Consider the following 25,940-nt stretch of genomic DNA (forward strand, 5'->3'; position numbering starts at 1 on the left):
AGTTGGTATTATTATGTGGTCGCATGGCCCTCGTAGCCATCACCTTTCCATGCTTAGTGCAGACTCCGAAGCTTCGAAGACAACCCTGATAATCTTCTAGCAACAATACCACTTATCATTGATAAGCCCATTTCTCGAATGCTATAACCACCTTTGCAAGACCGAAGCTTTAATAATATCGAGAAAGCATTCGCAGTAGGAATTCATTCAATATGGGGTCGTATAGCTGACATACAACGATTTAATTCATTGCAAATCTTACCCACCCTAAAACACAAAACATCCAACGGGTAATACTTAGCTTTTTTTGTTTGTAATTTCATCACGAATCACACATCACAATGGAAGCTCTATTGTTTTGCTATAACAAATACAAAAACGCTGGAACTCATCAATGTCCAACTGTTTGAATGAACAAACTGAGCAGCGTGGAACTGCAGTGAAATTTTTTGCTCGTTCAGCGCATCTACGTCAACTTGCGAATTGATCAATGAAAATTAACGGAAAATATGACTTTTTTAATTCGATAAGTTCCGCAGGTGCGTACAGAATTCAGAAAGGCTCACAAAAAGCGGCCACCAAGGCATTTCATTCTTCAAGAAACTCAACATCTTGCAATGATTTCCACCTAAGATTAGCCTCAATAAAACAGTGAGCAAGTATTGCTTTTATTATATAATTCCTTGCAAAACTATTAATTTTGGACCGATAGAACTAGTTAAACTCGGACTTTTAAAAATAAAAGTCCGGAAATAAAAGTTAAATCCGGACTTTTATTCTTTAAGGTCAAAATAAAAGTTCGCTTGATAACAAAGAAACGGCTTATCCGAAATAAATTTTTTTTAAATTTACATACCATCACTTCAGCTCAATTCCTATTGAATTGCTCTATATTTCGGAGAGTCACATCAATAGTGACGATAGGCCACCATATGGAGTTCCACACCCCTTATTCACAGTATGGCGCTTATGATTGTTGGCGGCATAATCCACCCATCACCCTATCTAGTTCAAAATTTGGTCCTTAATATCGACGCCTGCTGTTTCCAGTTTAACATTATTAAAGGTTCCCTCCATATCCAGAAAAGTAGCTAGGATATTTTGCTTGCACTCATGTGTTTTCCCAACCCAAAGGACCGTTTCATGTAACGTAGTCTCGGCTGACCACACTTTGGAAGATCTATTAGTCCTCTTATTTTGAAGATAACATGAGAGGAACATGTTGATGAACTCTGACATCTGAAACTTCTCCAACCACGTCACAATATGGCACATACTTGATTTCTTATCAAACATTTTATGCACGATTTTTATCAAACAGAAACACTGTTCGACTAGTTCAGGCATTGTTTCAATCAAGTTGACCATTAAGAGTACAGATTACGAAGGAGTTTATATTCACAACATTTTAAATTTGATAACACAGATTGTACCCTGTAGCCTGTTCATTGCACACGTGTGGATGTACACGCTTATGTATTTATATTTTTTTGTGAGAGAGAAATACAATATTTATGTATGTATCTCACACAGCTTGTATGTGCATAAAAAAGTCCTGCAGGAAAACCATTTGGAACCCTCAATTCTATGACAAACATATTTTAAAGTCTTCTGATGTCACAGTTCTTCGAGCTTTGCTATGTATCAAACACAATTTGTTCTTTCCGGTATTTCGCCTCATTTCCCTTCGCAAACTGCTTAATCTTAAGCTTCAAACCTGGCACAGTTTGCCCTGCCCCAAAACTGACTTTTCTACATTTAAAGAATTCACTCTCAATTTTTCAGCGCTGTTTTAATCTTCCTATACAGAACTTTGCTCGCCTATAAAAGATCTACTTGATATCTAGGATCACATACCCAAATCTTAATCTAGACTGGAAGGTTCATAGAAATGATATATTTAAACGTATCTGACTCGATTTTACATCTTTAAATTTTCCCTCCAGGGCACTCATGTAAAAGTATTTTACATACACGCCGGCATTTCCCTACATCCAAGCGGATTAATATCGAAAAGCTACACTTCACCGCATTGCACGTAAATTCTGGCCAAGAGAAAATCCTTCAACTAGCCGTTAATGCAACTGAAGGCATTTAAATGAATTAACAGCGCTTAAGGTCTGAGTGCGATGATGATGATGGTGGTGATGGAAATAAATCAAAATATGGCTGAAACTGTGGTGGGGAAAGCAGAAGAGCCCCATCGAACCAATGATGTGGTTGTAGTAATCAAAAAGATCGACAAAACAGTATACCAAAGCTTAAGAAGTCGACCCTGGCAGTCCTATAAAGACCCACTGTGCACATACACATTACTACTACTTTTACTGGTTCCCATCTATCTGATTCTGTTTCTTAGCACACAAATACGAATATTACATAATGTAATTTCTATGTAAATTGTGAACTCATGCACCTGCAGGCGACTCCAAAATCATTACAATGAATTCAGACAATGTTATTAAAAAATGCAAAAGGAAAAAAAATTTGACACCAACTGCTGCCGTTGCTGCTTTAAAATGCAATTAATTCTCTCACCTTTTCGCATCACTACGAGTATTCACTAACGCTTTGCCGCCTAAAAGTATACCTCGCAAAATTAAAATTCTCAAAGAAGGCTAAAAATAAAAAATTTAATTCATCCAAATGTATACAAATGTTAAACGTACTGTAAGATAAAATAAGAATCGAAAAAATAGTATCAGCTCACGCTGTTTCCATATCAAAGCAAACTTTTAGCTCCAACTAACGCACGTGGAAGGCGAATCTCGAGTAGATTGTGCAAAGGAGCTTTTTCATCTTTTTAGATTTGAAACGGACCAATGCGTTGAACCATACAAGTAATTCCCGCATATTACCGCGTGCGCCTTAGAATATGCTGCAAAGGCAGTATGCGAGATAACATTGCATTGAATTTTGCATATTTATAGGAGTTAAGAATTGCAAAGTACGATTCGGCAAATTGAAAGCGAATGCTTAAACAAATAGTATGGGTCTGGGTATTTGACTGAAAAACCAACAGTAAGCAAGAGGTGTGTGTAATGCTGCAGGGTTAAAAGCAGTAAGGTGATGGTGAACTGTAGAATTGCAAAATTGGCGATAAGCTCTTGCTAAGTACAAAATACAGGATCAGTGTAAAATATAAAAAATGAATGTGGAATTCTTAGGGCCGTTTTCACCAACACTAATGAAGTTGGAAATTAACACGAAGATTGAAATCCTTTAGATAACTTTATTTGAAATTTTCGTATTGACCAACACAGGGTGACAAACTTCCAAATAAATCGATAATTGTGAATATTTGTTAGAAAAAATCTTAAATAACCCAACAAAGCATCTGACATTTGCTTAAACCTTTTCCGTATACTTACATATTTGACAGTCAATGCTTCATTTACCCTGGAGAAGTATACCCTGCAAAAATCGTTGGATCATGTGGTCCACTGGAGTACTTACCATTGTACTCCACTGTAATGCAGCAATGGGCCAACTCACATTTCTTCACGAACATATTGTAAGCCGATCATTGCTCGTTTTTAACGATTGTAATCACTACACGATGTTTATTGGACTGTGGGTACTCAATGGATTACTCTGATGTAATGCGGAGCTGGAGTATATGGTCCCATCCTAGGACATCGAAATGTTAATTGGACCATATTTTTTGTATGAATTGTGGTTAATTTTGGAGCACTCGGTTGGTCCATAGCGAGTACTCCATACATGCATGCATGGAGTACTCGCGATTTTTGCAGGGTATGTTATCGAAATTATCGTTTTCTCCATGCTGACTGCAGCTTCGCGTTTCAGTGAAGTGCAAGAAAAAGTTAGCTCTTTGGCTAGTTTTATTGTATTCATAATAGATTTTTCCGATTTGACCTACAAAATAATTAAAGTTAACGATTTAACCGGGTGTTGGTAAAAACGAAAATGGCAAATGAAGCTATCTGATAGATTGCTATCCTCCAGGTAAAGTCGACTCTAACTGGAGATGGTGAAAACGGACCTTAGTGGTAAACATTTTCATTTGTAAGAAGATTGCGCTGCTAACTATCGATAGTCTGATAGAACTCAGAACTTTTGAGTTTCCGACACAGAATTAGAAGATGTGCAATCACAAATGCCTTAAAAAACGTAAACGGTATCTTAACCCAGTTTATGAAAAGATAGGTGTACGACCAATGGCTTGAAAAATACAAAAGGGGCTCTAAACGTAGTTTGTTACAAATATAGAAATCCTCTTTAGTTCTGGGAGCGGATTTCAAGTGTAAAGTGATTTCATGAAAACATTTAAACACTCCCTCCGGTATTTGACTTGAAGTGATATGCGTAAGCGTTAAAAATCTCGACTGCGAGACCGTTAAAAAAGTTAGTGAATCACGCTACTGAAAAGGCACCCTGTAGTAAACGTTCATCCTCTATCGCTAAAGTGCAATAGTTCAAGGTGGTATTGTTGGAAATTTTTAATTTTGCCACTGCCTGTAACCAGTGTTGCCAGGTGATGAAAAAAAGAAGCTAGATTAGCAAAAAAAAAAGGTTAGAAAAAGCTAAAATTAGAAAAAAAAGAAACTAAAAAAAGGCCAGAAATTTTTTTGGTTAATTCATAAATTTTTTTTTTATATTTTAGTTTAAATAAAAACTTATAAACATAACTTAAACATAACTTCTTGTTTCAAAACATATCAGGCACATTTTCCTTGACTAGCACATGGAATTACTTTAAATGATTGCATATGTGTATATACACAAAAAAATATTACAAATTAATTATTTATATAAAATATTCCCCGTCTGAAAATTCAGAAGAGCTTAAGTCTGCGTATAAAGTTTGGCTATTTACCATAGATATGAGATCATCGGTAATTTCAAAATCATTACAAAATTTCGATAAGCGTTTTAACGAGCATCTAATATTAAGCAGCGCATTAAGCATTTTAATTTTTAGTTTGTTCCTTAATTTAGTTTTCAGAATTTTCATGCCACTAAAAACTCTTTCAACCTCCGCGTTACTGAGTGGTAATACTAAAAAACTAAATATGAATTCGACAAGTTCTAAAAAGGGAGGTTCGTTTAATGCATTTTTACATTCTCGCGACCAAAATTCCATGGTGGAGTGTACATTTTTCCATTGTATAGTTATAAGTTTTCGCCACTGCAGCTCTTCGAATTTCAGCAGCTTTCAACGAATTTTCAGCAGAAGAAGAATTAATCTTTTGTAGAGAACTCATATTATTAGGTATTAGGTGTTCACATGAACTATTGAAATTATTTTATTTTAGAAATTATTAAAAATACATTCGGATTAAAAAAGGCTAGAAAAAAGTCACGAAGCTAAACCCAAAATTTCGAGGCTAAAGGCAAAAATTAAAGGCTAAATCTAGCCTCGAAAAGGCTAACCTGGCAACACTGCCTGTAACTACTTTATCCAGCACACCTTACTTACTTACATTTATACAAAAAAGATTTAGCATACCATCAGGCGCAAGAACGCGTAATCCCTAAATAGCATACATACATAGGTAGTAAAAGAGCGGTGGTAGAAATGCCACCTAAAACTTTTACGCCAACTTTCACATTACTGCCGCAGTTTTTCATTTACAGCACTTCCTACATCTGTATCATCTCGCCTTGCTCTATCCACCAAGTGAGTTAATTCTTTGTGCAAATCCAGGTGTGCATTGTACAAACGCTAAGCTCTGTCTGAAAGTCAAACTTGACTTGCTTGCTTTAATTTCGCTTTCTTTAGCTATTTTTACATTTCATTGTTTGTGTATTTGCTTGCAGCGTAAGTTTTAAGCGTTTCAGTAGCACTTTTTTATGCTGCGCTGCAATTTTTCCTTCATTCTTGCGACGGAGTCGAAATAATCGCAATTCTGCAAGTTTCGCTGGAAAAACTTTGCGAATAGGTTCCAACTACAATAAAGTGCTAAGGTAAAATTACATGTAGCAGAGGTTGTAAGAAAATGCATGCAGTGGCGTAGCAAAGGGGGGAGGGGTGGCGGGGGCGGGCCGCACCGGGTGCCACCTTTTTTGGGGTGACACCCACCCGGTCTCTCAACTTTAAGAACAATGTACAAAAAAATCGTTAGCACAAACATTTCTTTTTCTAGGATTCCCTCACTAGCTCATCTCTTTGTATAATTAGCGGATTTCCGAAACTGAGTCTGACGCTGTCTTGGGGGATTCCCCGTCCCAAACTCGCGATCTTTGACGTCTCATTGCAACATTTCTCATTTGTTTCGTGAAGTGTGTTGCTTGTTTGGTTGGCGTGAATTGTTAAATTGTCTTTTCAACATCGTACAAACTAATGCTTTGCTTTTGGCGAATACTGAAGAACTGAAATTAGCTACATCTAAATTTCCTGATTTTTATGATGACGTCTCAGAAACCGAATTAGTTTTGGAGATACCAAGACTGCGGCGTGACATTTAAAACCCGCTAATGTTACGGAGATTTTTTAAAGTTTATTGTAGAATGGGATTTTACAGAATCTCTTCCTAATCTTATGATTGCACTGAAATTGTTCATGACGGTTTGCGTGTCCATAGCTTCATGTGAGAAAAGTTTCAGTAAATTAAAATTAATAAAAAACTATTTGCGGGCAACAATGACCGAATAGCGGCTTAGCAATTTTGGTATACTAGCCATCGAACACGAGGCAATACAAAATATAAATTTCGATGAAGTAATTGCAGCTGTCAAAGCTAGAAAGAAGAAATTTTAATTGTATAACAATTCCTTTTCTGTCTTAGTTATTATTGTGTTTTGTTATTTCTTCAATATTATAAATAATAAATGATCCATGACCTTTATCATATACAATTTATTGCTTTTTACTTTCGATGGGGTGACACCACCAACTTCCGCACCGGGTGCCACCCAAGGTAGCTACGCCACTGAGTGCGTGATAAGCAGCAAAGCTGCCGCTTCAAGAATTGGCTATTTTCGTCCATCGTCAGCAAGATAAATTCAACGAAAGCCTAATAAATTTGCCTTCTTAGCCGATTAAGGCATGAAATAGAGCGCATGCAAATATCCAATGCAAATGTACTAGGTACGCGGGGGTTGGTGGCTCACGCCTGCTTTCTTGATATACTTTCGCCTAATTAACAATGTGAGAGTAGTAAGCCATGCAAAATACGCCGTCAGTTGCATACTCGTACTTGCTTCATATGCATTTTGCGCTCTTTTTATTTAGGCACTTCGCCTCTGTGTCCTTTGCGTTCTCAATAAATTTCCATTGTGCACGCGAAACTGCCAAATAAACTACAATCAAAAGCGGTATTTACCAAGAAAAACAAACTCATCAGCCCATTTTCCATTATCCACAATACAAGTGCAGCAGCCTTTGCCTCCCTCGCGATCTTGTTAGCATGTTGAAGGTGCTGGCGACATCACCTGGCCACATGGAATTTTAAGTTGCAGACAAATGATTCAAATATAAAATACAGCAAATTCCCAAGAAGATTGTAGCTCTACGGTATTTTGACTGAAGTTACTCCTTCGCTTCTGACTTCATGTCATTAGCTCGCTGTTCATAAACTTGCATCAGTAGCTAGGTTTAAGTTGGTCTGAATTTTATTATACATTTTTTTTTTTTGATTCTTTTAACACCTGTGTGCCTACCGTTCATCTTGCTGCAAAAATTAGTGAATTTAAGCTTGCCGTCAGTTGCGTTTTACCTAGCGCAAAAATTGTGTTCCGAAAGCGCCAGCTGCTCGCCGTTTCTATTGTCTTGGTTGCAACAACAATTATTTTTTCTAAACAACTTAATATTTCGACTGCAGCATAATTATGAAGTCCAAACCGTAGAAATGTTTAAAAACTACTTTTTGGTTGGAAGCTATTTATATTTTTGGACGAACATCGAGATGTTGTAGCAATTAGGGGATTACATATTTAATATACATGAAGATTCTCCGCAATGAATGCACGAAAGAGAACGGCGCGTTCATCGCACTTTCTTTTTTGCATACTGAATCCGGTCACTGTACCTGCTTTCAATGAAAAATTCAATTTTTTGTCGGCCATGTAAAATTTATTTTATGTCGGTTAGCAGTTTGTTTTCTTTCTAAGCAAGCGATGTATAAAGGGATTGATAAAAATTTATTAAAATAAAATTTTAACAAAAATAGGTACATCATTGACTTTGAAAACTCCCCGACGGGGAATTGAACCCCGGTCTCCCGCGTGACAGGCGGGGATACTAACCACTATACTATCGAGGATGGCGATTAATTGATGTCAATTAACGCATTTAAATAGAGAGCAATAATTATAGATACTGACTACTCTACTGGATTGAATTTAAGATTTTAGAGTACGTATCATTGTAAACTTTACCAAGTAGCGCAACTAACAGCTGATCACTCAAAATTAGCACACACGCACAAACATGACTAATGGCAATATTACGGAAATCTTTAGGGAAATTCAAGTTAAATTTTTAAACAGACATAAAATGTTATAATTTTGGAATATACAGCGTCTAGGACACCTTAATTGCAGTAATTGAAAGAAAATGTTTGCTTATACTCAAGTATTTAATTATTTTTTCTAAATTTATCTTTAATATTGATACAATGATTCAAGCATGCTTAACCAACGAAACGATATCATTTCGTTACGATAATTAACTTTAATAAACGAAACAAAGTCATTTCGTTTCGTTTATTAACGTTAAGAACGTCAAATTAACGAAATAATTTTGTTTCGTTTTCTGCCATATCAAAACGAAATCAAATCGTATTGCCAGCACAATTCAAACACAAAGTATCTCGTTTTTGTTAACGTTTTTAACGTTAACGAAAGCTTTTCGTTTCGGTTAAAAACGAGATACAATTTATCTTGATAATTTCTTTATCGATAATATTTCGAAGTGTTTCAACGGAAACGGTGGAAATTTTTTAATAAACGATTAGCTTAACGTTAAGGTGCATCCCTGCAATGATTGAAGGTATATTAATCGAATGCAACTCTGCTCTTCCTACTGTTCTTCATTCCACTCCATTCGAGTGCCTTCTTTCACTGAATTCGAGTGCTTTCCACTCTATTCGCAACATAACCTCAATTCAAGCTGCCAAACTATATAGTAAATAATGGTACGTATGATTTTAAAGATACCCTTGTAGTTTAATGAGAAAAACTTACAAAAATGTAGCAACTGGTATTAGAAACCAAAACTGTTAATCAAAGTCAATTAGAATAAAATGAAACAAGATACCACTAATATACAAACATACCTACATAGATAGTCAATCAAAACGTGATGGGGTAAGTAATATCCTAACCATGACGCAATAAAACCAGGCAGTTGATATCAACAGTACAATAAAAATTTGACGCCCCTCATAATCCGGTCATGAATTTTAAAGGAGTAGAAAGGCAAAATTGTTGGTACCATTTTGTTACTTTTTTTAAGTACTTTAGCAATATAATGTTCCGAATAGAGCCAAACTCGATATATCTCATACAGTAGAAACGGGAACATGACAGAAGTGATTGGAAAACAGAGACAATAGGAAGAAAAGATAGAGAAAGTTGCAGATAAGTGGGAAAAGTAAAGAGGAAGATTGAAAGTTAGAATAAGGGTAATGGTTTGAGAGAAATTAGTAAAAAGAGGTTTACAGGAAGAGTAAAAATATTACACGGATAAGATTAAGTGTAACAGTGATAGTTAGACTTGTATAAGAGCAAGAGCAGGAAGAGTAAGGGACAAAAACCAACCTGTTAACGCTTCGTTTACATAGATAAATGTTGAGTCTCGTGGCCGTGTACCGCCGATCCCTAGCTTTGGTATTTCAAGCCTCCCAGATACTCTTCCGCGGTTTCATGACATTGCTCCACGTCGACAATCACCTCATTGAGGCCAAAAGTATGTTTCCATATTCCTTAGTTTTGGACAATGGTATACTCTGAAGATACAGCCATTCAGCTGCGTTGACTAAAACCTTTCCATTTCCACTAAGAAAAAGAAAATAAACCCTCCCACAAAAGGAAATACAGGCTGCAGTCATTGTTTTCCTGCACGTTACTTCAAATATCAGAGAGGCATTAATGTAGTATTTTTTATAATACTGAAAAAATCAATAATACTGATAGTCAACAAGCAACGCTTAGAATTAGAAGGGCGAGTATTGTTAAACGCTACTCCATTTTGTAATAATGTCTTCACCATTCTGGTTTTATTGCGTCATAATCCAAACCAAAACAATATTTTATTAAAAGGAAAATTATGCACATTAAATAGATAAAATACAAGAAGATAAAACGGAAAAAGTTACCAATACAATGAAGAGGTCTACACCAAAACGCAACATTTACATATCTTGAAAAAAAAAAAAAAAATCGACCTTTCGAAGCAGAGCTCTTCTTCCACTTGCAGACTTCTACCGAAATTTCGGATAGCGACGACTTGAAACCAGCATGCAGGACTATCTCTCACCAGTTTCTAATTAAAGTAAGCATTAAAACTATTTTTTAACAAGGTTTTAATCCCCTTACTACCCAAGTCGCTAATCTGGAGATTATATAATTTTTGCAAAAGGCTTATTTTTTTCCTATTTGTTTGAAGATTAACATTAAAACAACATATATGACATTAATACAGGTAAACAGCAAATCAAGTATGAAGAGAGGAATAAAAATCCAATTTAAAAAATGTTTGCGGCTGATAGAGTTATTCACTTCGTGCATAGTTTTTGTAGTTGTAATGCATATACCTATTACTTGTAACGAATTTAGGGAAATTCCGCTTATTTTCAACCTTCTGCAAACGTTCGAACCTCTAAATTGTTGAATAAATAACTCCAATATTAAATAATGCAAAATGGTCTTTATTATACTGCTTTGAAAGTACTTCACAATAACTCCTACTTCACAACCAATCGCGTGTTTAAATGAAACTGCTTAGTCATGCCTCAGCTTACGCTGCTTTTAGACGCTCGGTTTCCTCGTTCAACCATTTCTGGTAAGGTCTAGTAATTTCGTGAACTTCATGCTTGGTTACCAAGCATATACATGTATATTTGTAGTTTGTAGCTATATGCGTGTGTATTTGTGAGTACTACGTCGGCTGATGATGACATGCGTGTGTGAGTATCTCTCCGCAGCCCTGTAAGCATGTGTGTAAATGGTGATTGATTTGTTTACATACATACGAATGGCTGCTTTGTATCAGCTTAGTGATGATAGTATCGCTTAGTGATGGTAATATTCGTCACAATACCAATTGTTTAATATTGGATTGAGAAGCCTAGAAGGAATGACCGATCTGTTCAATTATGTGTTCTATACTCACTCATCATACCAATAAACTTTTCATCACCGATTGCGCTTTTTTTTCTACCCTTCGATTAAGGTTTCTATGATTTTTCCAAATATTTTTCTCAAGACGATCGGTAGATATGTATAAAGTTTTGAGAGCTTCTGGGTTTTTTAAAATTTTTCATGCATAACCTAGGTATCTCGATTTGGGATTTTTTTAAAAGAATCTTAATTTTAGTGTGAAGATTGTATGTTTTTTATGATAGTTTATAAGCCCGAAAAATCAAGTGAACATAAGCGTGCTGAAAATTGTGTCATGCGAACACACTCATTTTGATGCACCTATGTCAATAAAATCTTATAAATAGCTTTTTTTAGTATATATTTCCTGGTGTGAAAAACTCAGGGACTTTCTCACTCGAATAAGGAAAAAAATGGGGAAATAGATACAGTTTCGGGGAATTTTTCTCTCAATTAAATAGCGTCACTGATCCTGCACTGTTCGGTAACCGAACCCGAATAAGTCCAATATTAGCTATGATAATAACTTCGAAGAGCAGTAAAATAAAAAAAATAAAATATAATATTTACAAAAGATATGCTCAGATGCTTAAACTAACTCCCCGACGGGGAATTGAACCCCGGTCTCCCGCGTGACAGGCGGGGATACTAACCACTATACTATCGAGGATTTGCGAATAATGTGTCAAATAACAGAATTAAGCATAAATTAGAAATAATAGAAAAACATGCAATGAAAACAGTGGGGGATTCTAGTATATCACCGCCAACCACTCAAAAATTGTAACAAAATTATGCGCTAAATTTAATTCAAATATTTATTGTATATAGGTATGTAGGTATTTCCTGATTTACTTATTAAATGGAAATAATAAAAATTTATTTAAAAATATGGCTGCTGCAGCAACCATTTTGTTTAAAATTGTATTTAAAAACTGAAAATCGTTCAATCAATACAGTAAAATACCAGGCAAACAAAAATACCCGATAAGCATCTCACGGATTTCGTTCAGTTAAAAATGTAATAAGCTAAATGCATACTCATATGGTGGGACATATAATAATGTATATATATGTATTAGGGCGGGTCGATTTAAAAATCGCTCATTGCTCTGTGAAAATCGTATTCTAGGGATCAAAAAAAGAAACTTTGCCGAAGGAACCATACCTGTAAAACGAATTCTGGTGTACCCAATTTTGGTCGAACTTTTGGGTAGGGGCAAATTTTGAAAAATCCCACTTTGACCCATTTAGAGTGCTCCAATCGAGTCCAAATGTATGACCGACCCCCACTTACTTTGGAGGCCCGACCCACCAATGCCAGTGGCACAGCCCCTGGAACCCCCCTGGGGGTTCAGCATACAAACATTTCAAAAAATCGCCGATTTTGCACTTTACATGAAAAATCAGCTAAATGGCTATGTTTTTGCTTTTTGGAGTTTATTTTTCTCTTTAGAAATTTATTTAGTCATATGTAAATGAAAAAATGAATTTAACTTAGTAATAGAAAATAAATTTAAAAAAATTATTAGAAATTAGCGTTTTTACAACCCTTTTAAAACCAAGGCATCACTGTGATGCATTTGCATGTCGTAAACATAGTTGCGTGTGTTTTTTATTCAACCGTTTGCCCAAAGGCAAAGTTTCTTATTTTGATCCCTAGAAGATGATTTTCACAGAGAATTGGGCGGTTTTTTTGCCTCCCCACAAATCGACCCGGCCTAATATGTATATATGTATGTACATAGCAGCTGGCTCAACAAAATTCACAATGAGTTGAATTATTAGCAGTGCTAGACCAAACGCTAAATGTTGTATATGGCAATAATGTACATTTTATATAAACATTAATTTAGTACTAAATTTTATGGATGCCTTGTTTTGAAAAATAAAGTTTTAATTCAACAGTATTTTTAGTGGCACAACTTTCCGATGCCTATTTGTAACAAGAATAATCGTATATGCTATGATTTTTAAATATGCTTTGCTGTTTTTTTCTCATATGAAATTCGAGTATATCAGATCCTTTGTATATCAGATGTGTTATGTTATAATCAAATAATTTATTGAATTATTTTAAAAAGTTTGAAAAAGGATTTTCAGAAAAAAATTGGAAAATAACAACGCAAGAATGGTAGATATCAATAACAAAAAATTTGCCGCTTCATAAATGTCGAGTTTTGAACATAGCTCCATGTAGTCATTATTAAAAAAAATGCTACATAATACTATGTTCAAAAAGAAAAATAAATTGAAGCAATTTCGATTTAAATTGAGTGGTACTCATACAACTGTATTTAGCTTACACAATAGTATTTTGATAGCTGGTTGGCGTATCTCTACAGCAACAACGTACCTTTGTTCAGACTGTCAAAATGTGCGTGTTGGTATTAGGCGAATGGAATGGAATGAAACCATAAAACTTTGAAATTTTTGTGTGTTGTAAGAAAATGTGTTCAATGTTTTGGTTTGATTTTGAGTTTGCCATCTTCTATTGACGATCCCCAGTCCAGTGAAATGAAAAAGAGAAAATAAGTTGATGAGTTGAGCCAACCTTATAGATGAGCCATGCGTAAAACTGACATTGAAATCTACTCAATAAGCACACTTTTCAAGGTTGCATTTGCAGTTTGAAACAATTTATTAAGAAATTTTATTTAAATTGGTAATTTATTATTACGATTTATTGTATGATAAATTGCGTAATAAATTGCCCAAATGGTATAAATTTCCAATTTGATGTGTGTTTGTACCTAGTATAAGACTCTAAGGGACTGTATAATAACACCTTATGATTTCCATAAGGCTGGTTATATCAGCCGTTTTATACGGACATGGATATGGCTGGCATACAAGACCTTAAAGTATACTAAATTGAGTGAAACATCGTAGTGGACTGAAGTGGAATAGTGGATTTGTAAACTTTTTCAAAAAACGTATTAAATTTACTACGATCGCTGTAAGCTTCCAACGCTGACCAGCAACAGTAACGTAACAAGAACAAGTTAGAAAGTCGTAATTTCGGGTGAAACCGAACATTACATACCCAGCTGTGCACTTGAAACACTGTTGTTGTTTGCCTTCTGTGGATAACAGTGTTGTAAGGCTGCTTTATAAGATCTTAAGGAAAAGTGGCCAAGTTTAAACAAAATTTCAATGTAATATCTTAAAGGGCTTTATTTTACGGCGTGTTAAACTTCCAAATTTTCTTATCCTAAATGCTGGTGGTGCCACGCCCATATGCCAACATTTTTTGGAATTTATGTTTTGCGCCATAAAACCAATCCACCTTCTAAATTTCATTAGCTTAGCGGTTTCCGTTTTCTAAATTTTCGATATCGAAAAAGTGAACGTGGTTACTGTCTGATTTCGCTCATTTTGAATAATAACCTATTCTGGGCCCAGATAAGCCCGTATACCGAATTCGATGAAAATATCTCAATATTTGCTCAAGTTATCGTGTTAATGGACGGATGGATTAATCAATTTTTTTCGATACCTATGATTTTGATATATGGAAGTCTATATCTATCTCGATTCCTTTATACCTCTACAACCAACAGTTATTCAATCAAAGTAATGATACCTTGTGTACAAGTACAGCTGAGTATAAAAATCAGCATGTGTGGTTTCTACATACATATTGTAACGAATGTTAGCAGCACTGAGCGATGGTATCGTCTCTAAGCCGATGCTAAGCAGTGACGTGAATGCACATCAATAATTCAATCATTATGTATCTACATAAACGAAACAATAATTGCGTCTACATATATGTACCATGTACGTATACGAGCAGCGGAGAGTCAATGCACAAACACAAGCATATATCTGAGATACTCCTATAAGTATGCAATGAGAAAAACTATAAAATTGTGCAATTGTAGTTACAGCTGAGAAGTGTGAGAGATGCTGGACTAATAGATTCTGGAAGCGCCTAGAATAAGCGAAGGTTGAAATCAAAGAGTATAAAAGGCGGCAATTGTAGAGGCACTGGAATTCAGTTTGATTTGAGATTTCGATTAAGACGCTATCTAGCGAGCAAGAGCAGTATTATTTTGAATAGTAGAGTTTCATTTGCGCTATCAATCAGTTTGGTTATTAAGCAAGCTATTCGTTGCACAGTTTGAGTGTTATTGTGAAGTACTTTAATAAAGGCCATTTTGCATTATTTCATATTGGAGTTATTTATCCAACAGTTTAGTGATTCGAACTTAGCAGAGGGTTGCAAATAAGAGGATTTGCAAGTAAATTCGTAACAATATATAGATATGTATGTACATACATTGATACATATGTATATGCTTAACAAATTTTTTTTCGCATAGCTATAGTTTTAGATTCTGAGGATTTCTGTAGGCAAATGGCTATTTCGATTGGATACAGGGTTCAAGCTTAAATAAATTGATCGTCTAATAAATGTGAAAAATTCAAAGCAGTCCTCTCTTTACAAAATTTTTTTTTTTATTTGTACTATTTTGTTTTAATTCAAAGCCTGATATACCTCCTTCTTCTCTTCCAATTTACGTCGAGCTGTTTTTAATTTTTCCTACGTGCTACATATATAATAAAAAGGGAAGAATTATTATTATTCAACTAAACATACATACATACATGCAAAAACATATTTTAGGCTTGGGTTCCAAGCCTAGAGACAGTATACCTATATATTTAAAATTTTGAGTAGAGAGGTAATCGATCTGGAATTTTTGTTTTATACGAGTTGAAATCCACTACACTGAAATAAATACCGCACCCTGTACACATTTGGAGCAACATTTTTATGTAGACTATCGCTCTCGATCAGATTTTAAACTGTATTGCTTTGTTCCTAAAACGAATACATACATACTTCAACTAGCTACAGAATACAGCTGCTTTTGAAAGATCTGCTGTTCAAAATTTCTGTTTGCTTGATAGCTACGTGAATCAATTTATCGATCGCCGGCGAGCATGCAGCCGGCATGCATTTCTATTGTGTGTGTATTATGGCGTTATTCAGTCATATATGTAGCTATAGCGATAGTTTACTCAACAAAATAAAATTATGCAATGAATTTAAAACAATTGTACATTTACCACATTTTTGGCTAATATTTCCCCTTCTACCTCATCTGCCTTCTATGAGAAATTATCAGAACAGACTATTATCTTCCACACGCATTTCATAACAGGGCAGTTCACGATTACCATACCATAGGCAAAGCACATAACAACAAAATACCTACATGCTAATGAATCGGTCAAAAATCTTTCATAACGGAATACTAAATATCCATTGCAATCCTGATCTGATATTCCCTGCAATAACTCTTTCGGTTAGATTGGCAATGGTCTCAACTTACGTTGTTTTCTTGTGCGTGTGTATGTATATGATTTTCCAATATTGTGCAAAATTTTGTTTCAGTTAATTCGCAACTTGCTTTTAAATCTCTTTTTTTACTTTACAGAAAACACCTCATGGCGACCTCGGTTTAAATTTCCGGGGTACAATGAAAATTATTTTAACTCTACCACCAAATTGATTTTGGAAGTGGCAACATTTATCACTGCTATCTTTTGTTGGGTTAAACAAATAAGGAGTTGGATTTGTATGCGTACAACTTAGTCCCACTTGATAATTTTTTTCAGAAAATATTCTCGAACTTTTCTGGAAGCGATTCCACAGAGTCATAGTAATAAGGTACTAGGTAGAAATGTATAAAAGGAAACAAATATTGAAATAATTTCTCGAAAAAAAAAAATGTTTAAATATGTTTGCCATTTTTTTCGCTCTAAAGCAACGAAAACCGTTAACCCTATGTAATTTGACAAAATCTCAAACTTTTCTTGGCTTTATATTCCATAACCCTTGTGCAGAATGTAATATGTGCCGTCATACGTTGAACTCATCTTAATGCGTTCAATGTAATTACGCCATGATTTAGAGACACGGGGTTAAAATTGAGAAATTCCGTGCGAAAATTTGCCAAAGGTCGATGTTCCCTTTTTGCCTTCCAATAGGAAGAATAGGCCCAGCTTTATACGCACACCAAATATTATTATTTTTTTACCTCTGAAGCTTACTTAGTGACATAAAAAAATGTAACGCCCTTTAACAGCTTTTTGCTTTGTTTAAAAAAAAAAAATTGATTCACTGATACCCCAAACAGTTTACGCTATAAAAAGTTGTTAAACGTCTCACGATTTCGTTGATATATCATATATACCCTTTTTATTTCGGAAGTGAGATAAATAAACATTTCAATTCTGTTATATGAAATATACTATATATTAAGAAAATGTTTGAAATATTACAACAACAAAAATGCTATAGAACCATTAATGTTTCAAAGACAAATATTTCAAAAGGTAATTTTCAAAGAAGCTCTCTTTATAAACGCAGCTCCTCATATTTTCGGTTAACTATCATTTTGGAGCCTTGAATATCAGTTTTTCTAGTTTTTGTTATCTTATGTTACTCTGTGTTTCAGTTTCTTGCTTTCTCTATAACGTTTGTTATTTTATGACATACGTACAAGTACGCCCTTTGCTATGCTTATGCTTGTATAGCTGATTTGACACCTATTTAGTTCATAGCAGAGTGGCGCAGTGGAAGCGTGCTGGGCCCATAACCCAGAGGTCCGAGGATCGAAACCTTGCTCTGCTAACGTGTAATTGAATATTTTTTAAATTTATTTTTTATACTTTTTACGATGTTTTTTATTCCTTGCTTGTTTTGTGTTACTTAATATAACTAAGAACTTATTTATTAAGGTTCATATCCATTGTACATTGCTATCGTTTTAAGGATTTGCTCTGTAACCCGACATTGGTGATAAATATACCTATATTTTTTTTAAACCTATCTCAGGTTCGATTATAAGGGCCGTTTTCTCCTGAGAGCTTTAAAATTTATCTACCCTACAAAAACAAAATTCAAATGTTCATAAAAATTGTTTTAATCGGACAGATAATCCCTAAAATTTAATTGAGAAAATGGAAAATGCTAAATGTAACAGTTGGTTGTAGCTTGGCTGCCTGAGTAAATTTGATTTCCTCGTTGACCAAGCATTTACAACGCTTAACGATATCTTCTTTTCTTAAGAATGGTGCAACGAACAGGCATTTTGAAGGCATGGAGGGTACTTTACCAGAAATTCGTCCTCTTACCTTCCGATAAAGCTTCATCCGTACTCGTAGTGGCTTACTGTTGATCTTGTATTCACAGGCTCATACAAGAAAGCTGAGTAAAAGATTTTTGCTGCAGCTCGCGTGAAATGGAATCAACTTTTTCCTCGTGTTCCACGGCCGTGAGGGTGACGGACTTGGTCGACATTATATTCGCAATAAATAAATAAATATGATTTATAGTCACATTTTTTAAAGATGTGACACCAAATGCTAGTCGATAGACACTGAACTGCATCGGGAGGTATAAAAATATATAAAAGCTTCGTTCGGCTGCTTGCTAAGTTGCAGGAAGATTACTTCACAATGAGGACGAAATCGATAAATCAGGGGCACGCAGGGCGGGGCACTATCACCTCTGTTGTCGACGCTTGCCATCAACAGACGGTTGAGGAGGTACGTGTCAAACTCATACCACAAGCAGATGACGTTTTAGCGGTGATTGCTTGCTCACAATTAGCTCTCTCATATATTGAGCGCCTAGGGCTATACATGCCTGAGCATATGGTCGAGTTAACCACCAAAGAAAACGGATCTGCGCCCATATTCCAGCTTTCGGTAACGCTAAAACTCCATCACCAATAATATCTAAAACAGTGCAACATTTAGCACCAAAAGGCCATAATGAAAATCATAGTTAGGTTGTTATTCCTTCGGATCCCCGTTGGACAAGGTGGCCCCAATTGATAACACCAAGGGAATTCAAACCGTTTTCCCGCTGGACTATCCAGCGTAGCCGCTGCGTTTTAATTCGCTGGACTATGTTGATGTCTGCGTATAGCTCGTACAGCCCATTATTAAGGGCCAGATTACGTAGGATGGCGTGACACTTGGCGTCGTTCCCTCTATATAATACCAACAACGTCATAACAGCATTCAGGTTTACTGTCACTCACTGAAGTGAATGAACGTCCTATATGATAGGATATTTGGTTCACACGAGAAAAAATGACTCGTTGCGTTACACATAATTCGCCCCTTAATCTTCTTCGGTACTCGCCGTCTCCAATGTCGTCCTTCGAAAGGCCGCCGCAACATATTTTGGTCTATATCTTAGAAATTGGGCGACATATGGAACTAAAACTCACTTAAAAACCATATACGAAACCAACGTAGCTGTAATTTTTATAATTGGTTCATCCGATCTTTAGTTATAAAGTTACCAACAGATTTTGCATTCGTCTTTATATATAAGAATAACCTTTTCGAAAGGCTACCTAAATAATAAATTTAAGACGAATCGCGTCATAAATACGATTTATTAACATATCTAGTGTCCTAGTCTACTTATCCGGCTCTTGTAAAGCTGCAAAAATTATCGATCGGCATTCGATGTTTTCGATAGTTTGAAAATTGCTATCCATAGTTTTGATACAACCGTATTCTATAGCATTGTGATTTTAATATATTTTTTAATATATACATTAGGGTGGTTCTTATAAATCACATAAACGTTTGTCACTAGTCTCCACACTTTATAAGGTAATACCAGTCAAAAATATCACATATATACTTTGGTGCCGATTTGAGACATGTTATGGTCCACTTGGGAGATTCACGCTTTTGAACGTACTTGTGGCCAGTGATAGTTGAAAAGGTTAGGATTCACCCTAACTCATGGTCGCCTGGGGTGGTTGAACACTATCTGTGCTAATTTCGTGCGGGTGGCATCGCCAAGAATTCCATCTCATCAGCTGACTTTGGTCTTCTTCCAATTCACTGGCATTTGAATTTTCAAAAGGAGATGACAAAGGCAAAACGTAATCAACACAATGCGCATAATTCTCTCACGACACAAAAGTTGCCTCTGAATCCCATACGCTTATCATCAACCCGACGACTTTGAAATCTGAACAGGACATGCGTGGCCGGGACATGAGCCAACCATGGGGTTGAACAAAACGATATAGCGATCATAATTGGAGTCGCTTCAACAGAATATCGGAGTATCGATTTATCGGTGGGATCCAGATAGCGGAAGCCATGCACGGAAGCTGGGTACTTGGTCTTTTTTTCCATTTTTGGTGAGTCACGAGGAAAGTCGTTTTGGTGTTGGATTGCTGGCTTTTTTTGCTGCTTTCGTCTGCGTGGTGACGTCCAACTTTTTCGATAATTACAGTTTGTACGTAAATTTGGTGGCAATATACTAAAGCACCCACGTGGTGTTATAGTTGATAATAAAGGGCGTGTTATTGTGTTGAATGCAAGGTGATGCGTGTCATTATATTCGATCAAAATGGCAATGGTATACACAATTTTGTTTGTAGTAACCATTTAGAATTTCCAAATGGTATTGCGTTAATGAAAAACAAGAGATATTCATATGAGATAATCGTGCACCTTGCCCTAAGGTTCTAAATTAGGAAGGGCAGTATTAGCGGTAAGGGCGTGACAGATTATCCCATTGGTCTGGGAATAAGTGCAAATGAACTGTTTGTGATCGCGCAACAATGCGTACCATCATTAACAACACCATCCCCACGCACAACCACCACCATCACCACCAATATCTAACTACCACCAGCAGCGCCAATATTGCGCTCCAAAACTGCCATTATTAACAGCGCAACCACCATCGCCAGTGCCACCACAACCACTTCGGCGCGCCAACCACGAGCGCAACCACATCGGCAGCGCCAGCCAAAACCGCGCGATATCATCACCAATAGCGCATCATCTCGTCACCAGACTTACCACTACCACCAGCTACACCAACAACAACAGGACCGCCGAACATAGGCCTGCTGCAACAGCACCAGCTACAACAAAAACAGCAGGGCCGCGAACATAGGCCTGCTGCAACAGCACCAGCTCCAACAACAACAGCAGGGCCGCGAACATAGGCCTGCTGCTACCACCACCGACAGCAACAAAAGGCGGCACAACAGGAACATTTACCAGCTACAACAACCACAGCAGGGCCGTCGAACATAGGCCCGCTGATACAGCCACCAACTACAACAATAACTACATTTAAAACGGGGTGAGTTCGATCCGAGAAACGGAAAGCCAATATTTTTTTTATATATACAATTCTGAGCTCTCCTGTAATTACATTAGCGTAAACCTAGAAATTCTGAAAACTATTGGCATTTTCTTTTCTGAAAATAATGTCGCCCTCTTGGTACTTCTCAGCTCTCTCGTGAGTTTGCGCGTTCCTTTCATAAAATATTGTTTACTAAATAAGAAAAGGAATCGCATTACCTATAAATAGAGCCATTTTGCTTAGCGCCAGGTGACTCTGTTCAAAAGTTATAGTTTAAAAGTGCAGCATGAGGGTAGCATTTTTTCCAGAAAATAAAACGACATATGTCTACATAAAGTTCCAGATTACAAATAGCATAATCCAAATTGTAAACCTTTACGCGCGCAATGAATACTGTCTATCGTTATATTTAGATATTCGGCGCCAGTTTTTCAGGCTGACTTTAGCATTTTATTGTATGTAAAAAGGAAGACAAGCACATTTCAGTATACGCGTGGGATACATTTAACATTTTAGACTCGTACATGGCAGACCATTAAATTTCGAAAATTTTCAAGAAAAGTAACACACTTCGGCTTATTTCAGGGTAGAATAACACATTTCGTTATTTTTGTTCAACTTGAATAGACGTCGATACGAAAATTTGCTAGTCTTCCCAAGATTGGACATGTTCGAGTGTATTTTAACGAACTATGCCAAATTTTCACGTGAATAGTGAAGAGACTTAGTCTCCTGCGGTAATTGGAACAACGGTAGTTTCATTATTTGCCGTGTGGTTGTTGTTGTACTTCATTAACGCAGAAATTTCATCTTTTTGTGAAAAATCTATCGCTCACTCAGATAAATGAACCCCACCATCTTAACTTATTTATGTAACATTTGATTTCACAGATATTAGTTACCAGAGTATACGAACAATCAGAGCAATACTTTCATCATATTACTATAATATATGTATACAATATAAAACGGTCCTTTGAATTTATTAGTTTTCATCATCGGCTTTTCGACATTCAGTTAATTTCAAAAGTATTCACCTGGTGATTAATGCATAGCTATTTCCCGGAAATTTTTCCAGGACTAGTTTATATCTTATCGGAAGGTTTAGTTTTCTGGACTCAGTTTAGAATGCTCTTTTGTGGGTGTATTTTCGCCATGAATTGAGCGAAAAGACAGAAGGGTTTTTTTGATTCGTCCGTGGAGGATGTATTGGTTGCATCATCTTCCATTTCCTGCAAAGCTAATTCAAATCTACTTCGGATTCCAAACTTCGGACATTTTGACTACTACAGGTTTACTATGTAATTATGCTGCTCACTAACTCAGAATATTCATGTTAAGCACCAGAGCTTTATAGTTTGGTTACAGAGGCAGGTGCCACCTAGAATTTGATTTATAAGAAAAGAATTTCACAGTTGTAATATTTTAATTTGTAATGAATAAGTTATAGGTCTAGTTATTGTAAAGCCTATTAAAAAGAAAATAAGGAGAAATGAACATTTCCTAGATTAGAGGTAAGGAAAAGGGAAAGGGAAGATATAGAAAGTTAAAATTACTATTATACTAAATAACATTACAATTAAACTAAATAAAATAAAAGTTAAATTAAAATAAAATTAAATTAAGATAAAATTACCTTAAATTAAATAAATCTAACAAATAAATGAACAAAACCAATAAACCCAATAAACGAAATAAATAAACATAAGAAGGGAATACCATAAAGAAATAAAAAGCGTAACTACAACAAACACAACAAATAACTTATAAAATTCATTCCGGAAGTAGATAAAACTTTACGTCCTGCTTTTGCTTTGACACAATGTTAAAAAACAAAACAATCAGTTAAATTTGTACTGCGTTTATTTGTGATAATGGAAGTACGGCGTAAAATTTTAATTGAGACCGCCCTTATACCTTATGTTATTTTGGGAACTTTTAAAGTATCACATATGAAGGGAAATTGTCATAAGATGAATTTCTCGCATCATTTTTTTTCTTTTTATGAATTGTTAGTTTGTAGGCTGGGAAATTTGAAAATAACTGTAGTTCTCCCTAAACAATTTATTACACTTAGAAAATAAGAGCATTAAAAGATATACCGCCTAAATTTGTAAAAACTTCAAACCCTTTTTCAAATTCTGTTTTGTCAATACACCTTTTTGTTTGCTTTTAAGTTAGGCATACTCTATAACAATTGCGCTTAAATATAAGTTACGTGCATAATGTACCGTAAATAAAGGTTTGTAATAATGGGAATGTTGATGTCCTTATTTATTTAGAAGGCATAGGTAATGCAGGTAAGGGCCCATTGAGAATTAGATGCGTCGGTGGCCATGTTTCTTGAGGGTGGGACAAAGCACCGGGCGTCGAAACACCACCCGCGGCGCCCCTATGTATATTTGGCCTTTCTTGTTTGTTTTACTTTTCAGCTGTTTTTTTCATTTTGATTTTCTGCGTTTGGTAACCGTTTATTTCCGGTTAGGTAAACATTTTTTTTTGCGTCTAGATTTCTCGTTTTTATTTTTGAATTTGGTTTTTGAATGTTTAACGGTCGGTCCATGACATCCGGTTCGACCGGAAATTGTTTTACAATAATTTGCAGCGTTTTGAATGAGTTCTGCGCTTTTTTACAGTTTGTACTGAAGAGGCTTGACAGGAATTTTTTCTGTTTATGGCGCAGGACAGCAGGGTTGGCAAGAACCTCGCCCAGCCGACATGACTAGCCACAGTGCATCACTAGATCATGCCGACTGCCTTCCTTGCTGCTTCCATTGAAAATGCGTACACATAACAGATGGTTTAACAAAAAGTTAGAAGAAAAAATAAACTTCGAGAAATGCAAGAAGTTGAATGGAAATTTACAGCCTCATTCTGTTTAGCGAACAAGACTGCGTTGGCAATATCGTCTGCTAATGGTACTCTGAAGCTCACGTTGTCGTTTATCATCTAGCTCTACGTTATTTGTCAACTTTACGAAAGCAATTGTCAAATTTTTTTTCGTCCTTTGTTTCCGACACATTGTTTTCGCTTTCTCAGCAGCTGTTCGTGATAGAGAATGCCGAGATCGTGTTATTGTTTTGATTATAATTTTGTTTATTGTATTGCTAATCGTGCCATAGATGAACGACGATAGTTTTGGACACGATAGCGTCAAATGTAATGAGGCTGTTAAAGACCTTTTCAAGCAAATCGCATCATAGCTCGATCCCTGGTCGATACACGCAGTCGAAACGAACTCTTTTATTATTTCGAAATTATGGCTGCCATAAGTAGTATGTTTGTTTGCTAAGGCGGAAATGCGCTGACTCTTTGCTTGATGACTGCAGGTACTTCGTTTTGTCCTCATTCACTATCAAACACATCTTCCGTTTTTTTTGTTTTGAAGGGGTTATACGGCATAAAATTGTTTGTTTAATTAATGAGGACCACCTTAATGTAATTGCGGCGGCGGCGTAGCCAGCGCGCCGACAAGGTGATCGGCGTAAACCTCTGAATTGAATCGCTGGACTTCAAAGTATCCCATTGCCCAGAACTAATGAATGGCTTGTAAAGCGGAAATTTAAAAAAAATAATATTGGGAAAGGTTTTGTTTATATGTATATAAGGAAATCGACGTTTCGGCCATTTCGGAAAGATCCGCGGTTTTTGCCGCAAAATCTCGTGGATCGTTCAAAAAACTTCGAGAGTAGCTCCTTGCGGAGAGAGGGAGAAATACTTTAAATGGTCACAGTTTTTTAGCGTAGTTTCACCGAAGGAGATGCTCTGGACTCTAATATCCGTCGTCGGCACGATTTCTTTAAATCATTTGTGGCTACATGCTGGTCACGCACAAAGGCGACTTACGGTTGCTATAAATTATCTACTAATAGTTTTAACGATTAGCATCAATGCTGACTTATTGTTGATCGCGCCAGAAGGGTTTTTTCGGCTGTTTTTAAGAGCTACAATTCCCGACGTGCGAACAGTAGCAATACCGACCACCAGTCGCTACCATGCATCCTGGTCCTTATACCATATGCCAGCACAGAATCCATAGGACTGCGACTTCGAACTCATACCTTCGTCGACGATTTTTTCCTAGAAGCTCTGGGTGTAGCTCCGAAAACTTTCTGACGGATGTTTTTGTTGCGCTAGTACACCTAAAAAAACGCATTGAAGCGTTACGGAGTAACTATTCGGCCAAGGATGCCGCCCTCGAAATCATAAGCAGTCTAAGTGGATATCATTGCGAAACACATGGGTGAAAATCGTATAATCCTTGGCGCATCTACATAATTTAAACTTTACAAAGACAGTGGATTAAAGTCTTAAAATGTAGGCCAAAATTTGCAGACGTTTGTGTTCGATATATTGACATCAATACTCTCCGTTTCCAGCCTTATGATATAAGAGCTCATTATGGATGACCGCCTTCAGTGTTCAGACTAGTTCGACTATCCCCTACGTTAGGCTAGTAGAACACCCGGTCATTTGTACGACTGTCTTGAGAAAGCTT

General features: G+C 36.1%; 3 non-coding genes across 3 annotated transcripts; 1 reads left to right on the plus strand and 2 right to left on the minus strand.

Annotated features, from left to right (window-relative positions):
* Positions 1-8,156: 8,156 nt before the first annotated feature.
* TRNAD-GUC (transfer RNA aspartic acid (anticodon GUC)) lies at positions 8,157-8,228 on the minus strand. Its single transcript has one exon. It is a non-coding gene; the product is annotated as a tRNA-Asp (tRNA).
* Positions 8,229-11,884: 3,656 nt separating this feature from the next.
* On the minus strand, positions 11,885-11,956 carry TRNAD-GUC (transfer RNA aspartic acid (anticodon GUC)). The gene has a single exon. It is a non-coding gene; the product is annotated as a tRNA-Asp (tRNA).
* Positions 11,957-17,863: 5,907 nt separating this feature from the next.
* Positions 17,864-17,935, plus strand: TRNAM-CAU (transfer RNA methionine (anticodon CAU)). The gene has a single exon. It is a non-coding gene; the product is annotated as a tRNA-Met (tRNA).
* The last annotated feature ends 8,005 nt before the right edge of the window (positions 17,936-25,940 follow it).

Source organism: Eurosta solidaginis, chromosome 3, assembly GCF_040869045.1.
Source record: "Eurosta solidaginis isolate ZX-2024a chromosome 3, ASM4086904v1, whole genome shotgun sequence".
In the NCBI taxonomy this organism is placed as follows: domain Eukaryota; kingdom Metazoa; phylum Arthropoda; class Insecta; order Diptera; family Tephritidae; genus Eurosta; species Eurosta solidaginis.